At 39.5% G+C, this 20,395-nt stretch overlaps 1 protein-coding gene across 2 annotated transcripts in view; it reads right to left on the bottom strand.

Moving 5' to 3' along the window:
• Positions 1-12,200, bottom strand: part of LOC119554998 (tensin-3) — a 32,696-nt gene extending 20,496 nt beyond the window's left edge. The window contains exon 1 of one of the 2 annotated variants that reach the window (XM_037866139.1): positions 12,081-12,200. The gene's annotated coding sequence lies outside the window, so the exon portion shown is untranslated. Of the gene's footprint in view, positions 1-1,359; positions 1,737-12,080 lie in introns of those variants that run through there. The other variant, XM_037866137.1, reaches the window with a different exon arrangement.
• Between the last annotated feature and the right edge of the window lie 8,195 nt (positions 12,201-20,395).

Here is a 20,395-nt window from a genome sequence, read left to right as displayed (position 1 = left end):
AGTTCGTCCCAATTCTATTTTATAACTACTCAGAGCGAACATCCTTCTTTCCCGACTAAATGATTTTAATGTCTGTTTGTTTGCGCAAATCTTCATCTTTGTTGCTGTTCTGTGTGTTGCTGTTGCAGCTTGTTGTTGCTGTTGTCATGTTTTGTCTTAAAGTTAAGGTCTCCCCCCATGAGTTGCATATTCGATTACCGACCGACACAATTCCGACACGGGCCTCCTCATCCTCATTGAGGGTTTGTTTAAGCAATCTGCGTAGGTGGACATTGCTGGTGTTGCCTGTGTTGCTGTTGCGATGTTGCTGGTGGGTTCGTTTGTTGCCGTACGTGATTGCGAGTTGTTGCCGTTGATTATTGCCTTTCGCGGCACGCATATAAATCTCGGTGTTTAAATCTCGAGTTAAACTTGTAAATTAAAACCTTAATGAGTCTATGGAGTGGGTCTGTGTTTAATGGCACGCTGTGCAAACATGGCCAGGATGCGGCCAAAGGAGCAGGGGTGTGATTTATGCCGTTCCCAAGTATTTTAAGGCACACACCTGGTTCTATGGGTTTCCTAGAGTTTGGCGAAACTCACCCACAGTCGCCAGAAATAGCGTGTTTATTTCCTCTGCGATCGCCAGCAATTAGTTGGCCCACAATCACATGCTAGCCACTCCACTCGCAAAAGAAATCCCACAACCGATGGCTTTATGTTGATTACTCCGGCTAATTAATGCCCAGTGAATATTCTCACGCTTCTCAGGCCAAAGGAAGGAACATGGAAACAGCGACAACCGCAGAACTTGTTCTCCTTCAGCCTCAGCTGACCAACAAAGTGTAACAATCTCCGGCTTCCTCAATTTAATTTGCATATTTATGCCTGCCCACGAGCTTGATTAATTTTGAACAACTAACTTGTACGCTTAGATTGAGATGATTGCATAATTATTTAATTATCTTAAAAATAATACCTTTCGGGAAAGTAACTGACTTAAAGCGGAACAAGAAATGTGCACTTGCACTAGCATGAAGTAGAATTTTTAAAATCATTCCCATTACAAATATAATGGGACAGCAATGAAACTAACTGAAAGAAAACATTATTAAATACATGTATTTCCCTTGGAAATAAAAGTCAGATAAATGATCTACACAGAGTATTGCGTATCATTTATGGAAACAATGCCAAATACTAGGATGTCTTTACAATCATATCGGATAGAAAACCACGTAATTTCACCATAAGTTAAAGCATTAATAATATCTTAAATATTTTCGGAATCATTAATATTGATTCAGCATATTAAAAATAATGTCGGAAACAGAAACAGGGATCGTATTTTTTAAAAAGATTGCATAATTATTTAATTACCTTATAAATAATACTGCTCAGACCAATATCCCGCTCCTTGTGTGTATAAAGCAACAGGTGTGCAGTTCACTTCCAAAGGTCACTGATATAAATCAATTAATTTACGTATATATTGGGGCACACACACAAATGTTGCTGGTTTCTTTGCTTATTTATTTTTTCGTCAACACTTGTTTCGCAATGGCTTAAATTATGCACACACACTTTTCAACTGTTACGAAATGGGCTGCAACTTTAATCCGCCTGGCAACCTGTCTCTTTGTATTTGCAATTTTCAACCGACCAACTGGCAACACACGACGAATGTTGCTGCTGTAGGCGCGATATTGCTGCGATGTTGCTGCTGCTCCTCCGACGACGACGTTCGCTTCCGCTGACTCAACGCAAACGACTAAAAAAGGCCACATAAATTTTGATGCACATTCAATAGGCCAGGCCAGGCATTCAGCTGGCAGCAGCAGCAGCAGCAGCAACAGACACACCAGCAACACTAGCAACACACCAGCGACAGCAGCAACAGCGACGCCGGCAGCAGCAACCAGTTTCCTTCCATTCCACACGGACATTGTTTGTGGATCGCAAGTGAGTTCCAACTGGGTTCGACTTTCCAGCTTCCACATTTGGACTTGCCAGCGGTTTGTTATCTTTTATGATAAGACTAAGAACCACTTTTTACGACCTTAGACATAACAATTTTTAATGCCCACTTCTGGGAGCCGCCTGTAATTGATAATTTCCACTATTTCTTCAAATGCGTATGCCTCGGCTGACTAATTAATTGATGGCTCAATTAGGGTTAGTGCTGGCTGGATGGTCTCCTGATTTTTATGCTTCTTGGCAAACATCTTATTGCCACGCCATTCAGTGTTTGCGGTAAAGTTGCACTTAAAAAGCGGGCCAAGATGAGTTTGAATTACTAACTGATGGTTAGTAATTGGGTACTAAAATGAAGAGGTTGGTATTAGCGAGAGATTTCTGGTGCTAAAGAGGTTGGGCTTGAACTGTAAGGCTTTTTCTGCATTCGGTAGAAATTTTTTATTGAGCGATTAAACAAAACGAATTGAAATTCTTAATTTAATATGTATTTAAAAGGAAATAAAGTTCCTTTTTGCTTTTTTCCCGGCTAAGAAAAATCACTGTAGTGAAAAGTTCCGGCTTTTAACTGTTAACTAAAGTGGCAACTTTGTCTTTTGCCACCCAACACGCCCCCTTTTCGCCCTTTAGCCCATTGACGCGGCAAAAAATTAATTAAAAATGCATTAAAAATGTTTTCCTCTCGCATTTCCCACTCGGAAACTCCCCTTTTCTTCTGCTTCCCGAACTCAGCCCCTTTGCCGTTAAAATGCCAATCGCAGCCAGCAAAAGACGCATACAGCAAATACTCGGGAAGAGCAACGGCAGCAACAACAGTGAATACCGCGAATACAAACGGAGATGGCAGCAAATCTTTTCTCCACTTTTGCACAACTCCAAAGTATTTACAAGCTTCAGTTGGCAGTCGCATCTAAAAATGTTTGGCATTTGCCAACACGCACCAATGAATAAGTGAGTTGACGGGGGGAAAACGGTGGAAAATCTGCGGAAAAGAGGTGAGGTAAGTGAAAATGTTTGGATTTCAAACGAGCTCATTTCTAGCGTGCGTTGCTGCATTTCGCAAATAATTTGCAAAGCGGTGGGTGGAGAAGGGGCCTCTAGAAAGGGGGCACAGAGGAGTGGGGACCTTGCCACAGGGATTGGCAGGAAGTGCTGGGCGGTTTTGGAAAATGCTCCTCCCGCTGTTAGATGAACTCCAGGGACCAGGCAAGCGGAACGATCCGGTCCGGAGAACGCCACAGACGGCGTGACTTGGATGAGTTATCGTCGCGACCACGTGAGTCTTCCGTATGGGCACTAAATATTCGAGCACTGAGAGAATCTTCTAGAAATCCTAATTTAAATCTTAAAAAAAAGGCAGAGATAAAATGTATCCAAGAAGTTGGTTATGCGGCATAGAAAATAGTATCAAATAAAAATGTGTTCATTAATGAGTTTATAAGTTATATTTTAAATATTTAGTTATTATTGTAATCTTTTTTAAGGTAGTGTCTAGATACAACATTTGAATTGGATCTATTTATAACTTAAATATGAAACCACTTTATAAATAAAATTTCTGTTTTTGTAAGAATAACCAGGCCATTTATCATATTGATCTATAAACTTGTTCTAAATCTTTCTAATAAAATTCAAGAGTTATAAGAAATTAAAAACTTTATAGTATCGTTTAACTTAAATGCCAATGTACACACCATTTTAACTTACACAAATGAAACAGCAATGAAGATATAATATCTGCATATCAGTGTAAAGTATATCATGTGGAACGGCACTTCCTTGAATTGAAATAAATGTTTATTTGAAGAACACCCAATTAATTCAGGAATTTTGGCGGAATATTTTCTCCGTGCACATGTGTGAGTGCGAATCAGTGTGGCTGCGAGTGTGTGCGTGTGGGTGTTTGCCGGCGCTGCCTGCTGTGTAAACAAAAGGCGGCCATAAAACTGCAACAGTTCTCATAATTTATGACAAGCGGAAAAAAAGTGAGTTGACTGATAAGCAACTGGGCATGTTGGCACTTTAACGAGTGCAAACGGGGTTTTCTTTATTTAGAAGGAGGGGATTTGAATTGTGGTTCTTCCTAAGTCAGCAGCAACCACATCTTCAGAAGAACTCACGAGCAGCAGCCGAACCCGAATACGAGGCTCGGTTCTAGGTGCTGATGTTGCTGCTGGTGATGTTGCTGCCGTTGCTGTTGCTGCTGCTGCTGCTGCTGCCACGCGGTTTAGCGCGCCACAAGTCGCCAGTTGCTACTGTTGCTGCTGCTGCTGTGCGCCTCATCACTTGGCAGCGTGTTTTTTGTCGTCGCGTCGACGTCAGCAGCAATTGCTGCTGCTGGGCGACACCAGCAACATGTCGCTGGTCTAGCTGCAATTCCAGATGAAGTTCTGTGTGTGTTGCCAAGATGTGGTTTTGGGCTCTAGGGAAAAGGGGGCGGAAGGTGGCGAACCTGTTCTTGGGGGAGAAGATTAACAATGAGTGGAAAATAAGGGTCTAGAACTAGTTCGATCTGAGAAATAGCTATTTCGGTGTAAGCCTTAAGGTTATGAAAAGTAATACATTTAAAATATTTAGGATCAACTCGGTCTAAATTCTATAAATTAACTTTTCGGTTAATAAAAAAGCTGAACTTGCCTTACAAAAAGCTAGATCCTCCCACTCGGCTGTATGTATTTTGAAATAGCCATATATTGTTGATCGTTCCTTATAAAACTGTAGTATTATCGTATTACATTTTAACATTTATTTATCATATTATTTAGAGTACAGTACGTTTAGAGTACATATTATTTAGAGTATAGATTTATATACGTTCTCATTGAATAAAACATTTTCAAATGCATGTTTCTAATGTTTTTATATCCAATTACATTTTTTGTTTTGCCATTTTTGGCCAAATAGATGTAGGCCTTGTTAATTTCTAATACAGCTTTCAAGAATGTGGGCTTCCAGCTAAACTGTTAATTATCCAAAAATGCTAATGATCGCTCGTTTTTTGTGTAGATTCTCTTGCTAATGAAGTTTCCCCCGCAGTTACCATTTCCCCGCCACGAGTGCAATTTGACGTGTGCTTATAGACAAACTGAGATCTGGCAATGACAGCTGATTTATGGTGCTCAGTTCGCGGCGAGACTCCAGTTTTGAGGTTTGTGCCCGGCAATTTGCATGTGTAATTGCCTCGCTTGGCTTACATCTTGCCCAGCTTCAGTCCCACAGACCAATCCCATGGCTCGTTTTCCGCTTTCCGTTTTCCCATCCAAGACCCATTTCAATTCCCATTCCCATTCCCAATCCCATTCCAATTCCAGTTCCAATCGCACTGTCATTAGTTGGCGTAGTTTTTGACAGCTGAGAGTGGCCCTGGTGGTGCTGGTGGTTCATTTATGACATTCGCTGGCTAATTGCCGGCACTGCATAGCTGTAGCAAACGTTTCATACGCCCCGTGGGCGGGGCTCGTGCACTTTAAAAACGCATTAAACAGCGTCAACAAATGTGGCAAGCAAAGGGTTAAGTCGGGGTAAAGGGGAAAACAAGAACAGCCCAAAAGTGGCACTTGCAACATGTTTGGGGCGTACCCAAATTATGCATCCGAAGATGTCTGGAGAACGGGAAACGATTAATGGACACTGCGAAGAGTTTGAAAAATGTGAAATTTCAATTTATCAGTTACAAAGGGGGAGAAAAAAAGAAGGGAGGAAATTAATAAAGACTTCCAGAAGCACAGTTTCCCAAAACGGTATAGTTTTTGAGATATCATGTTTCCAGGTACTTTAGAATAGGTCATTTAAAAACTGTTCTTTTAAATAGTATGTTTAGTTTGATAAATCAAAAATATTTTAAAGAAACGTATGTGTATACGTATATTCCAAAAGAGTATCTTTTTCCTTGGCTGAATTTTTTTAAATATATTTCTGAGTTGCATTAAATAATTTATATAATTTATTAACTCTCCTGATAATTTTTCTTTGTGCACTTATCTGCAGTATAACACTTTTACCTGCGCTTGTTGGCCAAGATAAGATCAAAGATCACTGAGCAAGTTCAACTCTTGGAGGGTTTCGTGTTGCCATTGTGTTGCTGCTTCAAGAGTTGCTGCTGCTGGTGTTGCTGCTGTTGCTTGTGTTGCTGGTGGCACGCGCGTTGCTGTTGTGCAGCAGGTCAAAAGCGTGCAACGCTAAAAACGGTAGCCATGATAAATGTGCCCCATAGAATCGGCGACGGGATATGTCTTACATTGTTGCTCCGGTGTCAAAAGTTGTTGCTGTGTCAAGTGTTGCTGCTGCTGTTGTTGCATCTGGGATGGCTCCCTCCCACTGCTAATGTTGACAATTTAGCACAAAATTTGTATGCCATGTTATTAAGATTTCGCAACGCTTTCAAGCCACATTTGCCGGGGCAATTAGTTGTGTTTATAATTGGGGACGTGATTGCTGTACAGTCTTCAGTTCTGTGTATGTTCCCTCTTGTGGTTGCCATTTTTTTTTGGGGCGAAACGTGTTCGAACGCTATAAATCAATTTGGCGCAGGGCCGTCGAAGGATGCATGCATAAAATCGGAGAATATTAAGTGCCAACGAATGGGAAATGCTCTGAAATTCCTGATAAATATAACATTTAAATTTTATAATTAAGTTTAAATATAAATAATAAATATTTTCTAATTACCCTTATTAATTTAACTAAGAATTATCTCTTTTAATAGCTTTATTACTTATTAATCCCTTTTCCGTTTATTATGTTGAGGTGGCATATTTTTAACTGCTCTTTCTGTCTGCTCTCTTTTGCCAAAGCCCAAATTGAAATCGCATAAAGGGACCGAACAAAAAAATGTAAGCCAAAGCGAATTAAAATTTTATCGACAACAAAGTTGCGGTCCGAACAGCAATAAAAATTGTTACGCTGATGAACGACATGACACCAGCAGCAGCTACACCAAAAACATGCAGCAACAGCAACTGATCGACCGCAGGAACAAGCAGCAGCAGCAGCAGCAGCAGCAGCAACAGCAGCAACATCAGCAGCAGCAACAGCAACAGCAGCAACATCAAAGGCAGCAACAGCAACAACAGCACTCAGTGGACCGCATCGCGAAATTCTTTCTTTTTTTTCCGTATGAAGCACTTCGGTTTTTGTTGCTCTTGTTGCCAGAGCAGCCTGCTAAACTCAAAATGAGAAATTGCTGCCGCCGGTGCAATTTTCATGGTTGACCTCATTTTGTGTTGCCGCTGTTGACTTTGCGGAATATTTTGTGGCACAGCGCATCATGTCTGGCCGTCTGTCTTTCTGTCCTTCTGTCCTCCTTCTGACTGACTGACAGACCTGCCCTTTTGGCCAAAAAGTGAGTTTCGAACTGGCTCCAAAACTCTTGTCAGCGCCTGTGACAATTTGTCGCCAAACAATTTTTGGGTTCCCGGCTCCCGGGGCAAAAGTTGATGTTGTTTATGTGTTTGCTGCTGCAGTTTTCGGGGCGAAAATTCAATAAATAACAATGTAATTATATGTTGAGCCGGGCGAGTTGCTAACTCGATTTTGATGCCCAGGATGCCGGGTAGGAAATACTTTAATGGGCTCTTGGCTGGGCAACAAAAGGAGCACAATCTACATATCTGGCCCGGGGCAAATTGGCGTTAATGTGCCGAGTCAATATTTACCAACACCACTCCGACATCAAAGCAAAAAGAGGTGCAAATGCAGGATGTGTGTGTGGGGATATCCTTTCAGTTCCCACCTGGCCTGGGTCAACAGCATCCTTGCCAAGTGCGTGCCTCAAAGCGGCCCCATTTTAACACCTTTTTCTCACATCTACCATTACCCCTTACCCCTTACCCTTAGCCCCACATTCCTGCTCTAGACACTCTGGGTTCGTCATAAAAATCAGGTGCGGCATATTAGGGACAGCTCTGCGGACATGAACACAAAGTAGCCCTGGCCCACGTCAGTGGGAATTTGAAAATGGCAAAATCAAGAGGGAAAAAAGGAGTGGGAACAGAGGCAAATGTTGTCTACAATGTCCTGTAAACGCTTTGTTTACAACGATAGCCATGATTTCTCTCTACACTGAGAGAATTTTGTGTGTTCGATAAAATTAAAATTGTTCTACAGACTTGTAAAGGTTTTTATGACGTTGTACTTTTAAAATTAAGTCATTTTATACTTTTAAGAACCATAGTTTTTAAAATAATTGGGATTTTACTTCTTTACAATCTTAATAAACTTCAATTTGTTAAATTATTTCATTATATAAAGTTGGTGTCTAAGTCATCACAAAAACAAATATGAATTTCCTCATAAATTAATGAGTAATTTAATTCATAGGTAAATAAGTTATAGATCGGCATAAGAAAATTAAATAAATTGTCATAGTAAAGCTGTCTATCACGAAAGTGTCTTATTGAAAATCATTTTAAAAACTATGTTAAATTGTATAAAAATTTGTGAACATTTGTGTTTTGCAGGGAAAACGGGTTCAATTGGTCAACTTTTTATCAAAGTATCAACAGCGTATTGTAAAATAAGTAATGATAATATATGCATTGCATTGCACTGTTGAATACCCTGGTTAAAGCATTTAAGAATCTCTTGCACTATGATTAATAACCTGGAGAATTCCTAGCACACTTTTAATTATCTGTGGCACATGTGTGTTTTTCCCAGTGTCTTGGGAAAGCAAATGCCAGAGTCATGCCCGTCATTCATCCATGGCTGTTCCTGGCCATGGCTGCCCCCTGAATCGGTAAGATAGATTTGACGACGTGTTTTCCTCTGTTCGGCAGGGAACATTTCGCAGCATGCTTACTGATGCGATCTTTGTTTGTGCCTCGTGCTTTGCTTTCCATCCAGCAGCAATTGGAATAGGAACAGCAAGAGCAGAGCAAAAGCAAAGCAAAAGCACAGGCAACAACGCGTCGATGACAACGGCAACATGACCATTTCCCTCCATTGCCATCTCAATTTTCCTGCTCTGCCTCGCTCGATGGCAAAATGCTTGGAAAATGTGCACAATTTTCACATCCGGTGTCACATTCGATTCAATTGAGATTTACCTGAACGTGACTAAAATACGCAAATTAAAAACGCTTCACGTTCCTCTATCCCCAATGTGTTTATGTGTATGTTTTGGTATCCTGTTCCCGAGAATGTGTGCGTGTTGACTATCCCCAGTTACCATGTTAACAGCATTTACCGAGCTTTATGGCCGAGATTTTTTCCGGCTGGCCCCTTTTTTTTTGGGGTTAGTGGAAATCTTGTGTGAAATTTTTTTTGTCGACTGACTGGTTGGGTTATCGTTATCATTTGAATAAATTACAACGCTAGGCGAAGCATATGATTGGATAATTTGGATCCGTTTAGGCATTGAATTAATACAATTCTGGCCTATTTCATATCCTCCCACTGGATTTGAACTCTTCTACATTATGCAACTTAATTAAATAACTAATTTAAATTTTTAGCTCACCGAATGCAATTAACTGTGGCTAACAATCGAGAATGATTGGCTGGCCACCGAAAATACACGGCAAATAATGCGAATAATTGAAACAATTTCAACAAGGCTCAGTGAACCGAGTGTGTGTGGGGGCGAAAAGTCAACGCCAGAGGGCACCATAAATCGATTAATGCCAAAGTGTTATGTAAATAAAATAACCGAATAGATACAGGCAAACACGCCCACTCAATTATTTATTGTTTCACCATATTTGCAGCCGCTTTAAAGTCAGAATTTAAGCCCAGTACGGTTTTTTTTTTGGCGAATCACGCGTGAGTGGCTTTTGGTTTTTGGGGTTCGTTGGGGAATTAGCGACGCGTCGCCAGTTAAATAAATCGCATTAAAAAAATATAAAAAAACAATCACGAAATTAACGTCATAATATTTCAGCTGTAAAAATGCGGTTTTCAATTGCAGCCAGCCCTTTAAGCGCCGATCTTTAATGGCGCCAACTTCAAAGTGACAATAATTTGGCCATTAAGCCGTGAACTGAGACAAGACATCATCTTGGCCGGGAATCTCCACCATTCGTCTACCATCCGCCGTCTGCTCATTAAATTGGCTTGTCATTTAATTGTTCTTCTGCCCTCATGGCCACGCATCAAAGGAGTTGGCTCTGCTTTTTTGGTGCATTGCCAATTGTCATAATGGCCGAGACGGCGCTGGCCAAGCTGGCAATTATGAGTTAAGAGCTAAGAGGAATTACTCCGCCAGTCCAGTCCTGCCCAATGCAGACCGTTCCGTTCAGTTACAACCCATCCAGACCAGGCTGGGACCATTAAAAAAAGAAATGAGCAGCCCGGAGACGCACACAAAGTTTCTGCCGAGAATGGGGGCCATAAAATTAGTCGTGGCCAGGAAAGTGCATTTGCTTGTGGCCAACAAAAGTGGAGAGGGGTTGAGGGGGTGGCTGAAGGACTGCAGAAATACAGTGGGTTGAATCCTTAAGAAAATTTTAAGAGAAATTGTTTATTAATATAAATGCGGCTTTAATCCATTGTTAAAAATTGTTTTGCATTTTTAGCGGATCTCATCCAGATTTATAAAAATACAAACAATTTTTCAAAGTGCCATAAAAACTTTTTAGTTTAAGAACTTAAAGAACTTTTTTTTTATCTTCAATCTTGATAAGTAAAAGTATCTAAAATTGTTAAATATTTTTTTATTTTCAGGTTTTAAAATGTATATCATTTTTTTTCACAAAACCTTCAATGGTTTTTTGTTAGAATGGGAATTTTTTCTTTAATTCTAATATATTCCCAGTTGCTTTTTCCTTATATTTTAAAACCACTGTGCGGCAATACCAAAACTCAGACATTGCTGCGCATCGTCCACATCTCGTAAACGTTCTGATGGAATGGAATGGACAATTTAAATGCAGCATTGGGCTATTGACACGCCCCTTCAATGGGCTGCCAACGGACCACTCAAGGGGTAGAATTGCCAGAGAGATGAGAAAAGGGGTTAAAAGGGGGAGAAGTGCGTGATTTGGAATGGTTTTTAAGAGCGAGTCCTAAAAGGCTTCACCGGAGATATATGCGCTAAATGATGACGGTCATATGTCAAGCGGTTAACTGGACTGTAAAGTGATGGAGTAGACGATTTTGTTTGGGGGAGAAAAAATATAACACACAGAAGAGAGCTTTACAATAAGTGAAAAAATAATTCCAACTTTATTCGGTAACATCCAGATTGTGTTTAAAATTATGCAGGTTTTCACCTCAGAAGGGTGAGAAAATGTCCCTAACACATAGAACTTTTGCAATCTGTCAGATTCTAAGCTGAAACTTCAATCAACCCGGACAAGTTAATTGAATTTTGCCACAGCCAAACGCTCAAAACTTTACACGCACTTACAGTGAGAAATTATTTCATTTTAGTTCGGTTTATAAAGATAAATTAGCACAATTTTGTTTTATTAATTTACTCAAAAATACAAATTTGCTAAGCTTTTTAGCAAATATTAAAATTAGAACTATATTTACATTGCTAAAAACATATTCAGGAAATAAGATCCCAAAATATTTATATTACTAATGTTTTAAGCTCAAATATTTTGTAAACATGATTTTAATTTTGTTAAAAAAGCTCAGTATTTTTTTCAGTGTCTTCGTATTTCTCTTGTTCTTTCTCAAACCATTTACCACAAACTGCTCATGTTCATTTTATTTAAAATTTGTTTTCAAGTGTTTTTGAAAAATCTTTCGCAAGGGGTTAGGGGGAGAATTTGACTCGACTTGAGCATTTTGCATAACCCTGATATTTTGCATATTGGTCGAAAGCCAGAAACTTTTTGACTTTCTGCTCTGGCAGCAGCCACAGCAACAGTATGTAAGTATTTGAGGGAACGAGAGCTTCCAGTGACAGTTTTCGGACAGTTTTGCATGGCGAGCATATGAATAAAATCAGACGAAGAGGAGGACGTGTCATGAATTCATTTTGCATACATTTCCAGTCAGAGATCAAATTTGCTTTGGATCACTGGTGTTTTGATGGGCATAACCAAATCACTTCCTATGCAAGCCAACTGGATTGGCTGACTGACTGGTAACAAAATCACAAATCATATTTCAATTAATGCCCGAAAACAGCATCCAAACAGCCGTGATAAACGAAATGATTACATAGCAATCCGTACCCTCTGTGGATTTGTTTACGATGGCCCAAGTGAGCAAATTCGGCAGTCCAACATGCAATTTGCAACTGATTGGCATGCACAATGGCTGGACAGGAATTGGCCACAGTCTCCGTCTGCTGTACATCGCTTAAAAGGTCCCCGAAAATAGTTGGTTTCGCTCGCATTCAATATCACATTTCCAATCTATTAACTAGCGAGCCGAACCGCACTGACAGACTGACGGGCTGAAAAGTAAAAAACCTCGCGGAGCTTGATTAAAAAATGCCACCAACTCCCGAAACGTCGAATAACGTGTGAAAAAGCGGCGGCGGCGGCGGGTGGCCGATGCCTGTCACAGGTTAATTTCGCATGCAAATAATGTCACGTGTTGTGTCGCATTCGCTGAATGAACTTGATTAAAATTCAATGCGACGTTAATTAAATTTACCCAATGCAATTTGCAGTCACTTCTGTTCGGTGCTTTTGGAGGCAGATTTTTTAAAGCTGCGCTAAAGTAGTTCTCGTTGGGTAGTACTTAAAAAAATGTAGTGATTTTTAAAAAAGTAAAGCTTTACAGAAGCATTATTAATAATGTTGATAAAAAGAGGATAGCGGAGGAGGAACTCATAATTATAAAAAGAATGATTTATAACTTTTTGAAAGATGATGCATTTCCAAGTACTTTAGATACTAATTGGTAACAGTTCAGCTAGGCTCCACAATTTACAACGGTAACGAGGGGTGCAATTTTTTTGGTAAGCCGTGAGCAAATTTTAAAGCCACCTCTCACCTTTGCCGTTGCACAGGGCGTATGAGCAATAGGCTCATAAATTACCCGGCTAACATTGCAAGGACTCCTGGAGACCGGAATTCCGGTGCATTGTGTGGCTTCCATCGACGCCGCCAAGTCTAGACAAAGCAATCATAAATAATTTCTGCATAAAGACGTAATAATTTGCCTCAACTCTTTGCTACCTCCGAAGTCTCTGGCCATCCCTGCCCAACGACCATCGAGCGAAACCCTAACTCATCGGAACTGAAAGTCTCGCTTGTTGGCGCTGTCCAAATATTTTGTTATTAAATGAAATTGCAATGTTTGCTGCTGACCACTTTGGCGTTGGTTGCTCCTGTGGTATGATGTTGGTCTCGGCGGTTGGGGGATTGGAATTGCTGCTCATTATGATTGCAACCAGGGATACCGGGATCCTGGGATCCCAGCCCCTATAGCCATCATCCCCCGATGTGTTTTCCCCTGCTTGTCTGGGAATTTCATTTCTGGGTTCGGTCAGTTCCTGACTGTGGGGCGAATTTCACTTTTGCGTTTTGTTAAACGTTTTTATGAATTGTTTTGTCCGTCTGCTGGTACTGTTGTTGTTTCTGCTATTGTTATGATGCGGTTAGGGGCTAAAACTAGCTGTGGGGCAAAGGTCAAGTAAGAGGGGAGTGAGAGGGGCCAGCACCCTGTAGATGGTTGGATATACACTATCTCTAAGACCTTTCAATTGGTGGTCAAAACGGAGTTTCATTACAAACATCCCTCTAAATTGCTTGATGAATACAACCCAACCTTCTTGAGATATTCATCTATAGATTATACAAATTTAAGCTGTTCCTAAGTGGTTTCCTGAAGTAATATACAATACTCTTCAATCTTTAAAAATATTAACATTCATTTTGAAAAACCTATTGCTTGCAATTTATTTTTTATTATAATAAAATCATTTGAAAGAGTATTTCCAGTTCTCCTCAACTTAAACCACATTTTCCCTCCTTTTTTCCTGGCCACCCTCTGGGACCAAGTTGGCCTTGTTTGTATGGAGCCGGACAACGCAGCCATTTAATGAAATTTTAAACATTTTTGTGTTCTAATAATGAAATGCTTATGGTTGGTTTGCTCGTGGCCAAGGACGTAGCCGTGTTCGGAGTCCTTTTTGCCCTACCACTCACCTGCCAGGACCTTAAGGTATTGAGTGGCAAGAAGCGCCAGCCAACTTCTGTAGCACATTCAGTATACGGCAAAGTGAGAAAATTGCAGGTGAGTTATGGAAAAGTAACTCAAACGAACTGAAGAGAACTCGTTAAAAGTTATGCTCCAGCCATCAGCGTTGGCTGGAATAAGAGTGTTTTGGTGGAAAGTTGGCCATAAATAATGCGCTGCTCGATATTAACAAGCCACGACCGAGGTGATGGCGACTAAAAAGTTTAGCGTTCTTCAATAAACAAAGTGCCAGTCACCTCTCACCACTTTCTACCCCCTTCAGACAGTTCTTTCGTGGTTATTTTCAAGTTGTCAACAGTTTATTGATGTTGGCTTTTCCGCGAGGCAGCAGCCGCAAAGCGCGACATAAATAATCAAAGGCGAAAAGCTCCTCCAGCAGGCAAATGGAAAATGGTAAAATAATTTCAACTAAAAGGTCGTGATGTTGTTATTTGGCACTCCGCCCCGGAATTTCCCGCGATTGTCGCCCGCGGCATTCGTCTTTCATATCCGGATTCCCGCTTCCGTTACTGGCAAAGGGGAAATTGATTTTGGCCATTCTCGCAGTGGGGGTATCGTTCAAAATGTTAATTAAGTGTCTAGTTTAAGAGCCGGGCCCAGAGTCAACCATGAAATATTAAGCAGGCTGTGTGCGGTCCTTAGAAATTTCTCCCTCGGCTCAAGGACAGGCTCTAGTAACCTGAATCTACCATATATACTATATGCATGCGGCATATAGCCATCTAGCAACATATGTGCGCGAGCTGTTAATTAACTGGTGTGCTAACTAGGCAAACACACATATATGCAGTGGCACACCCACCCTGATAAAGGTTGAAAAATGTGACTTAATGAAGTGCGAAATATGCGGAGATTTCTATGGGGTAATGAGGCAGCATCTAGCATATCTGATGGCTGGCTATGTGGTCTGTGTGGATATATATCCACATGTTTGATGTCATACTCGTTATATCCTTGTATCCCATATCTTTGGGGGAAATCTTGTGGTTACTTTAAGGACGCTCGAATGCTTTAAGTGTTTTTACGAGATCCACAAAATGTGACGATTCTTAGTTTATGGGGTATTTATACCTAAGGGTACCCATTGGGTATATATACATGGCGCCCAACGCTAGATAATTTTATATCAACAATGAAATATGCTTATTTTTATTAAGCTAAATATATCAAGCCCTAAAAAAACGTTGTATGAATTATTTAATGTTCGATTTTTTCAAATTAAATCTTTCAATGGTTTTTATATAATAAAATCTTTCATCGGATTTGGTTCAATTAATTCTTTCATCGGATTATATTTAATTAAATCTTGCATAATTAACTAATCGAACTGCAAATGCTATTACCAAGTAAATAAAAATGACATTGCATTTACTCTAACTTTTTTATGCTTGCATTATTGCTTGAAATGACAATAAAATCCAATTAAAATAAATATGGTTCTTCAACTATCAAGCAAATATATCAAAATGAAGCTTGCCTAAACTGAAATGTTATGGTTACTTTACCTAAAAGTCATGCGACACTTAATCAAAATATTTTTCTAGATTTATTTTCTAAGCTAAATAACATTTAAAAAAAAATAAGGAAGTATTTTAATTGTATAAGATTGATAAAAGTTTTTACTAATGGACAATAAAATTAATGAGTTCTAAATAGTACTATTATCAAAATGGTTTGGCATCTTACGGCTTTGGAATATATAATATAGATTTCTAGGGTATCCTTGCTTTCCACATACCCTCCCAAAATTGTTCCTTATAGTTGTCATGTCCCTGTTGTTGTTTTTCCTTTTTGGCGTTACTGCCACTGCTCCACTCGCCCCAAATCGAAGCTATAAAAGTAATTAAGATAACGACTTTTGTGCTGCTCACATTTTTGGTTTCCCCATCCACCCACTGCTCACTGGATGATATGTATCGTGTATATGCTTTATAGCCACAGTTTTACAATATTTCCTTTTGGCTCAATGCCCTCGGAGCTCCGATCTCACTTCATCCCCTTACTTTTGCCGGCTTCCTGTTGTTTGTGCAATTTTCTTGAAATTTCATTTCTTAACTTTTGCCGCCGGGCTTTGAGACTGTAAATCATGTGAGCAACCAAAGGGGGTGGCGATGGTGGGGAGTCGATGGCATCCGTGTGCCATTGTTGCTGCAAGGGACACAGACTGTTGCCTGTTTCGCTCTGCCAGCTGGATGTTCCTTTTCCTCTAATTGTTTGCCTGGCCACGGGGGACAAAGGCGCTGGAAGGAGCCAACATATCGATTAATTAACAAAATTAAAAGATAAAAGTTTAGAGCGCAGGCACCATATGGGGATTTTGATTTATTCCTCTGGCTTTCGGCAGCAAAAAGGAAACGGGCAATCAGTTTGATTCGGGGATGCAAATCCTGAAAGCCTCATTATGGCTATGGGATAACAGTTTTAACAGCCTTCTGAGGGTGGAATTATAATTAATTAATTCTGAGAAGTTGGAAACCACAGACTATTTTAATCACTAATGGGTTAAAAAAGGAAACAGTTTTACATATGAAAGATAATATTTTCTTATATTATTTCAGGTGGATTTAGGGAATACATTTGACGGAATCTCTAATTAAAATAATTAAATTCCAAGAGCCAAAGTTATTTAGGGGATTAATAGCTCCTAATTGTTTTTCCTTGCTAAATGGAAACCGTTTTGTCTAAACTTTAAGAATAATTACAAGTAGTTGATTAAGGACTCAAACAATATTAAGCCAGAAGGGTTGTTACAGCCATCAGCAATCGAAAACAATTTCAAACAATTTAGGTCAATTATCTCTTTAATTTATTTTGTTTGTTTTACAGGATAGGAGAGGAAAGGGTAATTACTTATGGCAGATGACAAAATAACTCAAGAGTCAATATTTACTTACCATAAGGTTCGCAATTACATAGAAAGGATACTTGGGGAATTCCTTTAGTTTAAAAATTGTGCCCGCCTTCTTTAAAATCATTGCCTCAACCTCAGAGTGTTGTCTGCTTTTAATATGCACTTGGCCGAGTGCCAACTGATTTTCTGTTTTATATAGATTGTGAGCCACAAAGGAACCTGCAACACGCCTCTAAAAAACCCCCGTCTTTCAACCCAGGGGCAGCTAAACAATTGAGTGCACTTTGCGCTGCTTGTTGCATACTTTCTGGCGCTGCTGTCGTCGCAGGATCACGTAGCTAAGGATAAGGGCAGTCAGTCGGCCACCGGGGCGGTTTCGTTATCCTTGTGCGTGCCCCTGCTGACACAATTTTTTTCACTTCTTTCTCAGACTTACATCATACTCGGGTCACGGCTCGTTGGACACTCGAGTGGCACATAATTTCCGCCATACTGCTGCAAGCTAGTGGTCTATGCACTTCAAAAAAGAAGTTTAGACACAATACTGCAGTTTCTTAATAAAACACTTTCCCGCCAAATAATTAAAACAATTGGTTTCAGAATTTAGAATCATTTAAGTTTGATTTTTTAATTTACTATCCATTAGGAGAATATTTGTGGGATTATATAAAAGAACTAGCATATCAACCTAAACATATTTAAATTCATGTTTGCTTTCTCTAGGATGCCATGGTTTTTAAAATATATGCAGAGTCAAAAGCCCTACAGAAATATTTTTTTTCAAATGCAATTATATTTTAAATCAATATTATCTAACTTGCAAACGAAAATGTCTGAATCTAGTGTTTTTATAATCAATATTTTATGAATAGACATCTGAAACTCCCTGTGCATTATTCAGTGTTCTTCCACTACGTCTTGCCATCTTCAGATTGCATTACTCGACTGGAAGTTCGAAGCTGTGGCTGATTGAATTTTCTCCTCAGCTGGCCAGTATTTCCATCATTATCATTGGGGCTGCTGGATCTGCTTTAAGCGCATTAAGAGGCCAGCATTGGAGGCCACTGCTGAAATGTCGAATGTGAAATGCGTGCTAATTAAAAGGCAAAACATTTATGCAATGCCAGACTGGCAGCATCCGCAGCAACAAAAGGCGCACAAAGGCAACGGCGGCCGTCATGGCAACACATCCCCCCATCCCCAGCTCCTGCTCCTGCATCCTGCATCCTTTGGCCCCTCCTTTACAGCTGGCAAATAAATCCCATATAAACAGAAGATAATCCAGGCAACATCATGGCAAATGCCATTCATCGCTGGGGGTCCTGCCACCACTGACTTTCCTGCTGCTCCCGTTTCAACTCCTTTGGTAATGCGGATGAATGAATGGTAGCCAGAATCTCTGCTGAATGATTGACCATTCATGGATGCACTCGTCGTCAGTTATTGATTTTCCCAGGACATGGACAGCCGTGGCTGGGGGTATTCAAATAGAAGAGCTGTTCTTGTAATTAGCTGTGGTGGGGTCAGGTTGTAAAAGGGTATGAGGTGAGTCGTCAGATAGATTCTGAAATTGTATAGTGGTTTAATGAGAACCCACCGAGCCATAAACAAATTTTCAGGATCAAAGAAATTCATATTGAGCTATAAAATAAACAAGCTAACAAGAAAATGAGCTCATAAAACGATTCATAGATAAACAATATGTTAAATATCTGGTTTATTAGAGCTTAAGCAGTTTAATTACTCCTACTTTCCTTTGTTAATATTTTAATAGAAATTTTTTCTTCTGCTTTTAATCATGTAACCCGATTTAGTATTACTAATTAATTAAATTCTTATTAATAGCCATTGATTTTGTGATGTCAAAAAACATTAGCACATAATAAAATCAGGATTTATTCCATTCATTTTTTATGTTTCCCATTCACCATTTTAATATCATAAATCGACCACTTTCTAATTTACATTTAATTAATTTACCATCCGCATGACCCTTTGTTTGTGTTTGCTTTTTCCCAAGGGAGAATTTTAGATGCTTTCTCTGAAATTATTGAAACCGTTTCGTAATTAGTGAGGCATACACAAATGAAAATGAAATTTGCAGGGCGACACTCTCGGTTTTGTTGCCTTTTCAGCCTGTCAGCATTGAAAAGCTAAACAAACTCGTGCAAAAATTATGCAAACAGTTCAAGTGAAAGGGGCAAAAAAAAAAAACTCAGCATACATTGCAGATGAAAGCACTTCATTAGCGAGAATGCTGAATGTTTATTCCCACATATGCCTGGACACACACTTCCGGCTCCCTTTTGAATTTCAATTTGAATTCCATTACGTCCAAGTGTTGAGAACCAAAAGGAGTTGCAGACCCAAAAGGATGAGAACGCTTGAAATTTGGAAGGATTTCTCGCCAGAGCTTTGATGTAATGCCATCATGTTCCGTTTATCGGAAACTATAATCTGATGTGAACCATTGTAGATATATTGCCAGTCCAGAGTCCTCGTTGTGTATAGAGAACAGTATTACTCTCGTTCCCCAGCAATCCAGTTGTCAATGGTATTTCCATTTATGTTTGCTCTGGTAATTCCGAAGACAATTTCATTGAAATATTCCCATTTTGCGGTCGCTCTGATTGGCAGGCAATTAATGATTGGGTGACTTCGATTTAAATCGGAAAGCACTGGCGTCAGTTTAATAAATAAATAACTAAAAGAAACCAACCCATCGCCATCACTTAATTTATTGTCATAATTATTACATTTTCCATTTTCAGTTATTGTATTCATTTCGATTCGCTTATTAATGATGTAACGTTATTAATGCTGTCAGCGCTTCCATTTATTTGTAATTTGTTTGCCAATGTTTTTTCCCAGGGCTCGTTATTGTTAATGGCCTTTTGTTTCCACGGCCTCGGGGGTTAAAGTTCGTCCGGCTTTTGTCCGGCCGATGTCAGTGCGAATATTTGTAGTTTATATTTAAATATTTTATGCACTTGCCTGCCAATTGTTGGCCATCTGTGAGTTATGGCCTTTATTTGGTGAAAGCAAATAATATCCTATATCAATCATAGGCCATAAAAAGGTCGTTTTTCACACTGGCTAAACAGGAAATGATTTAGCGATATTGTTGACATTGGGGAATATTGGGAATGTAGTGGAATATTTTTATTAAGCCCTTGATAATTACGCTTTATATCACATTTCTTTATGTTTCGGTGGGTTTATCCTTACTTTCCGGTTTAGGATGTTGTATAAATCATTGCATACTTTTATGTGCTTGTAAAATGTAGAAATGAAGTGTAAAAAAAGGTTACACAATGTCAATGGAATGTAAAATTCAAACAATAAATAAATGTTTAAAGCATACTTGTAGGCGCACAAAGCTTGAACGTTGCCTTAACATAGCTATATAAAGTTTTTCTATTAAATTGATCTTATCCTATTACTTTATTTAACTTCGTAATCTCTTTTATTTCCATTTATTCTAAT

Source organism: Drosophila subpulchrella, chromosome 3L (assembly GCF_014743375.2).
Source record: "Drosophila subpulchrella strain 33 F10 #4 breed RU33 chromosome 3L, RU_Dsub_v1.1 Primary Assembly, whole genome shotgun sequence".
NCBI lineage: Eukaryota > Metazoa > Arthropoda > Insecta > Diptera > Drosophilidae > Drosophila > Drosophila subpulchrella.
This window is presented reverse-complemented; position numbering and strand designations above follow the sequence as displayed.